Source organism: Lolium rigidum, chromosome 5 (assembly GCF_022539505.1).
Source record: "Lolium rigidum isolate FL_2022 chromosome 5, APGP_CSIRO_Lrig_0.1, whole genome shotgun sequence".
Lineage (NCBI taxonomy): Eukaryota > Viridiplantae > Streptophyta > Magnoliopsida > Poales > Poaceae > Lolium > Lolium rigidum.
Genome location: NC_061512.1, coordinates 233,684,292 through 233,695,356, shown reverse-complemented (window position 1 = coordinate 233,695,356; position 11,065 = coordinate 233,684,292).

Sequence of the window (11,065 nt, the reverse complement as noted above, 5' to 3'; positions counted from 1 at the left end):
CGAGATACATGTATGATCTTCTAGACAGTAGACACGATCACTTTCGTGGGTTGCATCATCAAGACAAAGGCAAACGAACGCTGAAAATGAAAGACAAGCTGCACAGATGGAATATTATATCCGATGGATCATTTTCCCAAGATTAAGCATGGTATACTCATATTTCACAGATACATCGTGACACCACCACGCTGCTTCGAAGCAGTAATCTACAAGTTGATCGATCTGCGAGATTGACCGGAATGAAATAATAGAAGCAAAGTGCAGATTTGTTAGTACTAAAAATATGTGCGAGGCACAGCCACGATGTTTTTTTCTCATGCCATTGGTCCCCATTTTTATGTTGATTTTCGCGTGTAAAATCTGTAGAGAAGACCGAGACCGTCTTTGTATGAATCGACACTGTTAAGTCTGTTTGACCTGACCATGTTGAGGCTGAAAAGATCTTTTCGTAATCGAGCTATCCAAACCTGTATTTCCCATGTTGACCGGGGTGCCACATACCGTGCCTCACTTTCTCGGTCTCTGGGTATTTGGTACTCTCATTGGTAAGACAACCTGAATTTTCTCACACTTCGTCGTTATGGGCAAAAAATAGAATTTTGGTGGGCATGTGTGACAACAAGGTTTTTGAGAAAAACAGAGATGATGATGGACCTTTTCTGTGTTTTGAGGTGGTTGTGGTTATGAAGGGGTACAATTTAAGGTTCACACTGACCCACATGACTATGTTCACGAACCTGATTTTATTCCATTGACTTGGAAGCCCAAAGACATGGACGATGATATGGAAAAGGGACCTAATGGTCAAGATGCTAATGAAACAGTCGACCAAAACCCGGGTTCATCTAATGCTACTAATGTTGATACTCCGATGCCACGCAGGTGCGCCGATAGTGTCTTATTAAGGGCACCGGTAACCGCTTCCTTGATTCGGGGAGGGCTACCCCACATGGGCGTTTCCAATAATAAGCCCTAAATTTCTGTTTGAGCAGATGTAGTTAATAAACTTTGAAGTTTCATTAAAATTTAGGTTTATATAAAAGTTTTAACTCGAAATTTTGACTAAACTAAAGTAAATAAACCCCAGTTTACTGAACGTCGGTTGGCGCGCGCGACGGGTTTGCCTAATAGTTGTGCTTCCCCTTCGCCGCCGCCTCCGACACCCGCCTCTCTGCCCTTGCTTCGCACATCTGGCGGTGCAACATTGCCGAGATCACCCCTCGTCAGCCGGAGCCTCTCGGCGCCGCTGAGGCTTCAGCGTCGCCTGCCATTGGCGGGATTCCTCATTCTGGGCGAGCCTCGCTTGCTCGTGGGCGTCCGCCTCATCCTATCGCTGAGCGTTGAGCTCAAGTAGCCTTTGCCGCTTGGCCGCCCGCTCGTGCGAGATCTGGACAATGCGCTCGATGTTGGTGGCGTTCGTCTCTCGAGCACTTGCTCTAGGATCCTCCCGTAGCGTTGTGCGTTGAAGGAGGCCAGGATCGGGCCTGCTCAGGATCGCCTTGGAACTGCTCCTTTGCGACCTCGGCATCCGTTTATGTGATGAACACCTTGTTTCACTCCTCGAACTTCAAGTCATCGGAGAAGCCGTCAAATTTGAAGTCCGGCAGCTCGAGCTCGTCGTCGGGCGCGGCCACGAGGTCGGGCTGTGGCATGCGGCCCGTTCCGGCCTAACACCGAGTTGGTCATGGAAGCCGACGCAACATTGCTGAGAGAGGGGAGGGTAGTGCGGTGGTGGTGTGGAGGTGAGTGCGGTGGAGGTGAGCGGAGAGGGTGCACTAAATAGAAGGACATGGCCGGTGTGTGCATTTACGACGACAATATCAATGGCGTCTTCACGTGGGGAACCGATGGGTTCATTAGACAATGACCCATGATGGCGTGTATTTCACACGTTCGTTGGGCAACCCCAAGAGGAAGGTATGATGCGCACAGCAGCAAGTTTTCCCTCAGAAAGAAACCAAGGTTTATCGAACCAGGAGGAGCCAAGAAGCACGTTGAAGGTTGATGGCGGCGGGATGTAGTGCGGCGCAACACCGTAGATTCCGGCGCCAACGTGGAACCCGCACAACACAACCAAAGTACTTTGCCCCAACGAAACAAAGTGAGGTTGTCAATCTCACCGGCTTGCCGTAACAAAGGATTAACCGTATTGTGTGGAAGATGATTGTTTGCAGAGAAAACAAGTAAAAACAAGTATTGCAGTAGATTGTATTTCAAGTAAAGAGAATTGGACCGGGGTCCACAGCTCACTAGAGGTGTCTCTCCCATAAGACGAACATCATGTTGGGTGAACAAATTACAGCTTGGGCAATTGACAAATAAAGAGAGCATGACAATGCACATACATATCATGATGAGTATAGTGAGATTTAATTGGGCATTACGACAAAGTACATAGACCGCCATCCAACCGCATCTATGCCTAAAAAGTCCACCTTCAAAGTTATCATCCGAACCCCTCCAGTATTAAGTTGCTAAGCAACGAGACAATTGCATTAAGTATGGTGCGTAATGTAACTAGTGACTACATCCTTGAATATAGCACTAATGTTTTATCCCTAGTGGAAACAAGCACAACACAACCTTAGAACTTTCTCGTCACCGTCCCAGGTGTCAATGCGGCATGAACCCACTATCGAGCATAAGTACTCCCTCTTGGAGTTAAAAGCATCTACTTGGCCGTAGCATCTACTAGTAACGGAGAGCATGCAAGATCATAAATAACACATAAGCATAACTTCGATAATCAACATATCAAGTATTCTCTATTCATCGGATCCCAACAAACGCAACATATAGAATTACATATAGATGATCTTGATCATGATAGGCAGCTCACAAGATCCGACAATGATAGCACAATGGGGAGAAGACAACCATCTAGCTACTGCTATGGACCCATAGTCCAGGGGTAGACTACTCACTCATCACTCCGGAGGCGACCATGGCGGTGTAGAGTCCTCCGGGAGATGATTCCCCTCTCCGGCAGTGGTGCCGGAGGCGATCTCCCGGATCCCCCGAGATGGGATCGGCGGCGACGGCGTCTCGCAAGGTTTTCCGTATCGTGGCTCTCGGTACCGGGGGTTTCGTCACGGAGGCTTTAAGTAGGCGGAAGGGCAAGTCAAGAGGCGGCACGGGGGCCCACACCATAGGCCGGCGCGGCCGGGGTGGGGCCGCGCCGCCCTAGGGTTTGGCCACCCCGTGGCCCCTCTTCGTCTCGTCTTCGGTCTTCCGGAAGCTTCGTGAGAAAATAGGCCCCGGGCTTTTATTTCGTCCAATTCCGAGAATATTTCTTTACTAGGATTTCTGAAACCAAAAACAGCAGAAAACAAGAATCGGCACTTCGGCATCTTGTTAATAGGTTAGTTCCGTAAAATGCACGAATATGACATAAAGTGTGCATAAAACATGTAGATAACATCAATAATGTGGCATGGAACACAAGAAATTATCGATACGTCGGAGACGTATCAGCATCCCCAAGCTTAGTTCTCGCTCGTCCCGAGCAGGTAAAACGATAACAAAGATAATTTCTGGAGTGACATGCCATCATAATCTTGATCATACTATTTGTAAAGCATATGTAGTGAATGCAGCGATCAAAACAATGTGTATGACATGAGTAAACAAGTGAATCATAAAGCAAAGACTTTTCATGAATAGCACTTCAAGACAAGCATCAATAAGTCTTGCATAAGAGTTAACTCATAAAGCAATAATTCAAAGTAAAGGTATTGAAGCAACACAAAAGAAGATTAAGTTTCAGCGGTTGCTTTCAACTTGTAACATGTATATCTCATGGATATTGTCAACATAGAGTAATATAATAAGTGCAATAAGCAAGTATGTAGGAATCAATGCACAGCTCACACAAGTGTTTGCTTCTTGAGGTGGAGAGAAATAGGTGAACTGACTCAACATTGAAAGTAAAAGAATGGTCCTCCAAAGAGGAAAGCATCGATTGCTATATTTGTGCTAGAGCTTTGATTTTGAAAACATGAAACAATTTTGTCAACGGTAGTAATAAAGCATATGCATCATGTAAATTATATCTTATAAGTTGCAAGCCTCATGCATAGTGTACCAATAGTGCCCGCACCTTGTCCTAATTAGCTTGGACTACCTGGATTATCACCGCAATACATATGCTTTAACCAAGTTTCACAAAGGGGTACCTCTATGCCGCCCGTACAAAGGTCTAAGGAGAAAGCTCGCATTTGGATTTCTCGCTTTTGATTATTCTCAACTTAGACATCCATACCGGGACAACATAGACAACAGATAATGGACTCCTCTTTTAATGCTTTAAGCATTTGACAACAATTAATTCTTTTCTCATTAGAGATTTGAGGATATTTGTCCAAAACTGAAACTTCCACCATGAATCATGGCTTTAGTTAGCGGCCCAATGTTCTTCTCTCACAATATGCATGCTCAAACCATTCAACTCAGTGTAGATCGCCCTTACTTCAGACAAGACGAACATGCATAGCAACTCACATGAAATTCAACAATGAGTTGATGGCGTTCCCCAGTAAACATGGTTATCGCACAACAAGCAACTTAATAAGAGATAGAGTGCATAATTACATATTCAATACCACAATAGTTTTTAAGCTATTTGTCCCATGAGCTATATATTGCAAATGTGAATGATGGAATTTTAAAGGTAGCACTCAAGCAATTTACTTTGGAATGGCGGGAAAATACCATGTAGTATAGGTAGGTATGGTGGACACAAATGGCATAGTGGTTGGCTCAAGTATTTTGGATGCATGAGAAGTATTCCCTCTTGATACAAGGTTTAGGCTAGCAAGGCTTATTTGAAACAAACACAAGGATGAACCGGTGCAGCAAAACTCACATAAAAGACATATTGAAAACATTATAAGACTCTACACCGTCTTCCTTGTTGTTCAAACTCAAAACTAGAAATTATCTAGACCTCAGAGAAACCAAATATGCAAACCAAATTTTAGCATGCTCTATGTATTTCTTCATTAATGGGTGCAAAGCATATGATGCAAGAGCTTAAACATGAGCACAACAATTGCCAAGTATCACATTACCCAAGACATTTATAGCAATTACTACATGTATCATTTTCCAATTCCAACCATATAACAATTTAACGAAGGAGAAACTTCGCCATGAATACTATGAGTAGAAACCAAGGACATACTTGTCCATATGCTACAGCGGAGCGTGTATCTCTCCCATAAAGTGAATGCTAGGATCCATTTTATTCAAACAAAACAAAAACAAAAACAAACCGACGCTCCAAGAAAAAGCACATAAGATGTGATGGAATAAAAATATAGTTCCAGGGGAGGAACCTGATAATGTTGTCGATGAAGAAGGGATGCCTTGGGCATCCCCAAGCTTACACGCTTGAGTCTTCTTGATATATGCAGGGGTGAACCACCGGGTGCATCCCCAAGCTTAGAACTTTCACTCTCCTTGATCATGTTGCATCATACTCCTCTCTTGATCCTTGAAAACTTCCTCCACACCAAACTCGAAACAACTCATTAGAGGGTTAGTGCACAATATAAATTGACATATTCAGAGGTGACACAATCATTCTTAACACTTCTGGACATTGCATAATGCTACTGGACATTAGTGGATCAAAGAAATTCATCCAACATAGCGAAAGAGGCAATGCGAAATAAAAGGCAGAATCTTTCAAAACAGAACAGTTCGTATTGACAAATTTTAAAATGGCACCAGACTTGCTCAAACGAAAATGCTCAAATTGAATGAAAGTTGCGTACATATCTGAGGATCATGCTCGTAAATTGGAGTAATTTTCTGAGCTACCTACAGGGAGGTGGACCCAGATTCGTGACAGCAAAGAAATCTGGAACTGCGCAGTAATCCAAATCTAGTACTTACTTTTCTATCAACGGCTTAACTTGGCACAACAAAACTCAAAACTAAGATAAGGAGAGGTTGCTACAGTAGTAAACAACTTCCAAGACACAAAATGAAAACAAAGTACTGTAGGTAAAAACATGGGTTGTCTCCCATAAGCGCTTTTCTTTAACGCCTTTCAGCTAGGCGCAGAAAGTGTGTATCAAGTATTATCAAGAGATGAAGCATCAACATCATAATTTTTTCTAATAATAGAATCATAGGGTACCTTTATTCTCTTTCTAGGGAAGTGTTCCATACCTTTCTTGAGAGGAAATTGATATTTTATATTACCTTCCCTCATATCAATAATAGCACCAACAGTTCGAAGAAAAGGTCTTCCCAATATAATGGGACAAGATGCATTGCATTCAATATCCAAGACAACAAAATCAACGGGAACAAGATTATTGTTAACGGTAATGCGAACATTATCAACTTTACCCAAAGGTTTCTTTGTAGAATGATCAGCAAGATTAACATCCAAATAACAATTTTTCAGCGGTGGCAAGTCAAGCATATTATAAATTTTCTTAGGCATAACAGTAATACTTGCACCAAGATCACATAAAGCATTACAATCAAAATCTTTAACCTTCATCTTAATGATGGGCTCCCAACCATCTTCTAGCTTTTTAGGAATAGAGGCTTCGCGCTCTAGTTTCTCTTCTCTAGCTTTTATGAGAGCATTTGTAATATGATGCGTGAAAGCCAAATTTATAGCACTAGCATTAGGACTTTTAGCAAGTTTTTGCAAGAACTTTATAACTTCAGAGATGTGGCAATCATCAAAATTCAAACCATTATAATCTAAAGCAATGGGATCATCATCCCCAATGTTGGAAAAAATTTCAGCAGCTTTATCACGGACAGTTTCAGCGGTTTTAGCAGTTTCAGGCAGTTTTTCACGCTTTGCATTAGAAGTGGAAACATTGCTAACACCAATTCTTTGATTAGTATGAGTAGGAGGTGCAGCAACATGTGTAGCATTAGCATTACTAGTGGTGGTAATAGTCCAAACTTTAGCTATATTCTTCTCTTTAGCTAGTTTTTCATTTTCTTCTCTATCCCACCTAGCACGCAGTTCAGCCATTAATCTTATATTCTCATTAATCCTAACTTGAATGGCATTTGCTGTAGTAACAATTTTATTTTCAATATCCTTATTAGGCATAACTTTTGATTTCAAAAGATCAATATCAGAGGCAAGACTATCAACTCTAGAAACAAGAATATCAATTTTATTGAGTTTTTCCTCAACAGATTTGTTAAAGGCAGTTTGTGTACTAATAAATTCTTTAAGCATGGCTTCAAGTCCAGGGGGTGAATTCCTATTATTGTTGTAAGAATTTCCATAAGAATTACCATAGCCGTTGCCATTATTATAAGGATATGGCCTATAGTTGTTACTAGAATTGTTCCGGTAAGCATTGTTGTTGAAATTATTATTTTTAATGAAGTTTACATCAACATGTTCTTCTTGTGCAACCAATGAAGCTAATGGAACATTATTAGGATCAACATTAGTCCTATCATTCACAAGCATAGACATAATAGCATCAACCTTATCATTCAAGGAAGAGGATTCCTCAACAGAATTTACCTTCTTACCTTGTGGAGCTCTTTCCGTGTGCCATTCGGAGTAGTTGATCATCATATTATCAAGAAGCCTTGTTGCTTCACCAAGAGTGATGGACATAAAGGTACCTCCAGCAGCTGAATCCAATAAATTCCGTGAAGAAAAATTTAGTCCTCGCATAGAAGGTTTGGATGATCATCCAAGTAGTCAGTCCATAGGTTGGGCAATTTTTAACTAGAGATTTCATTCTTTCCCAAGCTTGAGCAACATGTTCAGTATCTAATTGTTTGAAATTCATTATGCTACTCCTCAAAGATATAATTTTAGCAGGGGGATAATATCTACCAATAAAAGCATCCTTGCATTTAGTCCATGAATCAATACTATTCTTAGGCGAGAGATAGCAACCAATCTTTAGCTCTTCCTCTTAATGAGAAAGGGAACAATTTTAGTTTAATAATATCACCATCTACATCTTTATATTTTTGCATTTCACATAGTTCAACAAAATTATTAAGATGGGCAGCAAGCATCATCGTAACTAATTCCGTAAAATTGATCTTTCATAACAAGATTCAAGAAAGCAGTGTTTAATTTCAAAGAATTCTGCTGTAGTAGCAGGTGGAGCAATAGGTGTGCATAAGAAATCATTATTATTTGTGGTTGTGAAGTCACACAACTTAGTATTTTCAGCGTTGGCCATTTTAGCAATAGTAAATAAAGCAAACTAGATAAAGTAAATGCAAGTAAACTAATTTTTTTGTGTTTTCGATATAGCAAACAAGATAGCAAATAAAGTAAAACTAGCAACTAATTTTTTTGTATTTTGATATAAGTGCAGCAAACAAAGTAGTAAATAAAACTAAGCAAGACAAAAACAAAGTAAAGAGATTGAGAAGTGGAGACTCCCTTGCAGCGTGTCTTGATCTCCCCGGCAACGGCGCCGTAAAAAGTGCTTGATGGCGTGTATTTCACACGTTCGTTGGGCAACCCCAAGAGGAAGGTATGATGCGCACAGCAGCAAGTTTTCCCTCGGAAAGAAACCAAGGTTTATCGAACCAGGAGGAGCCAAGAAGCACGTTGAAGGTTGATGGCGGCGGGATGTAGTGCGGCGCAACACCGGAGATTCCGGCGCCAACGTGGAACCCGCACAACACAACCAAAGTACTTTGCCCCAACGAAACAAGCTGAGGTTGTCAATCTCACCGGCTTGCTGTAACAAAGGATTAACCGTATTGTGTGGAAGATGATTGTTTGCAGAGAAAACAAGTAAAAACAAGTATTGCAAGAGATTGTATTTCAAGAAAGAGAATTGGACCGGGGTCCACAGTTCACTAGAGGTGTCTCTCCCATAAGACGAACAGCATGTTGGGTGAACAAATTACAGTTGGTCAATTGACAAATAAAGAGAGCATGACAATGCACATACATATCATGATGAGTATAGTGAGATTTAATTGGGCATTACGACAAAGTACATAGACCGCCATCCAACTGCATCTATGCCTAAAAAGTCCACCTTCAGGTTATCATCCGAACCCCTCCAGTATTAAGTTGCAAAGCAACAGACAATTGCATTAAGTATGGTGCGTAATGTAACTAGTGACTACATCCTTGAACATAGCACTAATGTTTTATCCCTAGTGGCAACAAGACAACACAACCTTAGAACTTTCTCGTCATCGTCCCGTGTGTCAATGCGGGCATGAACCCACTATCGAGCATAAGTACTCCCTCTTGGAGTTAAAAGCATCTACTTGGCCGTAGCATCTACTAGTAACGGAGAGCATGCAAGATCATAAATAACACATAAGCATAACTTTGATAATCAACATAACAAGTATTCTCTATTCATCGGATCCCAACAAACGCAACATATAGAATTACATATAGATGATCTTGATCATGATAGGCAGCTCACAAGATCCGACAATGATAGCACAATGGGGAGAAGACAACCATCTAGCTACCGCTATGGACCCATAGTCCAGGGGTAGACTACTCACTCATCACTCCGGAGGCGACCATGGCGGTGTAGAGTCCTCCGAGAGATGATTCCCCTCTCCGGCAGGGTGCCGGAGGCGATCTCCCGGATCCCCCGAGATGGGATCGGCGGCGACGGCGTCTCGGCAAGGTTTTCCGTATCGTGGCTCTCGGTACTGGGGGTTTCGTCACGGAGGCTTTAAGTAGGCGGAAGGGCAAGTCAAGAGGCGGCACGTGGGCCCACACCATAGGCCGGCGCGGCCAGGGGTGGGGCCGCGCCGCCCTAGGGTTTGGCCACCCCGTGGCCCCTCTTCGTCTCGTCTTCGGTCTTCCGGAAGCTTCGTGAGAAAATAGGCCCCCGGGCTTTTATTTCGTCCAATTCCGAGAATATTTCTTTACTAGGATTTCGAAACCAAAAACAGCGAGAAACAACGAATCGGCACTTCGGCATCTTGTTAATAGGTTAGTTCCAGAAAATGCACGAATATGACATAAAGTGTGCATAAAACATGTAGATAACATCAATAATGTGGCATGGAACACAAGAAATTATCGATACGTCGGAGACGTATCAACCCACAACCGAGTATCCGAGGCGTCGCATTAAAGAGGGGAGTCAATAGTGGAGTCGCTGCCATGCCGGTTACCGTCTTGAAATCCAATGTGCCACGATGCGCCAACGTGCCCGATTCACACCCCGTCCGAAGGGGCCGACGTGAGGTTGCCAACACTTCTATTGGACTCCAAAACCGTGATGCTAGTTTTGGGGCACGCCGGTGTGGACCAAAAACAACGCCAGACGTCAACAGATCTATCGGGGTCGCCATGAGACGCGTCGTTGGAGATGCTCTAAATGGGCCGATCCCAGAAGAACGGGTGTGCGGGGAGTCGACAATAGCGTCACCCACCCAGGAGGTGTTGTCCGCCGACCTGGTTTGGACGGACGAATCGCCGCCCACCCAGGAGCTGACCACCGAGTTTTTTTCCTTTCTAGTTTTTCTTTCCATCTGTTCTCTGTTCTCTATTCTCTATTATTATTATTATTATTATTATTATTATTATTATTATTATTATTATTATTATTCAAATTCGAATATTTTTGAATCTAAACAATTTTAGAATTTGCACAAATTTTGAATTCTAACACTTTTTGCATATGAACATTTTCCAAATTTGAACATTTTCAAAATCTGAAGATTTTTCAAATTTGGACATCATTTTTAGGATTTGAAAACTTTTCTAACTTGAATATTTTTCAAGAATGAACCTTTTTTCAAATTTTGTTTTATTGAAATTTAAATAATTACAATTCTGCATAAAAAATATGAACTTTTTTTAAAGTTTGATGAACTTTTTTTAAATGTTCAAAATTTGAAACCATTCAGTTTTAAAAATTATTCAACTTTAAAATTGTTAAAATTTGAAAAACTATTCAAATTTAAAATGTATATATTTGAAAAAATCTTGAAAAATGTAATATTTTGAAAAATAAAATATTAACGAAAAGGAAATAAAAAAAGAAAAGGTAAAGGAATCATGCTTGAGCTAATAGGCTGCGGCCCAGCCTACCCCGACCTAGTGGAT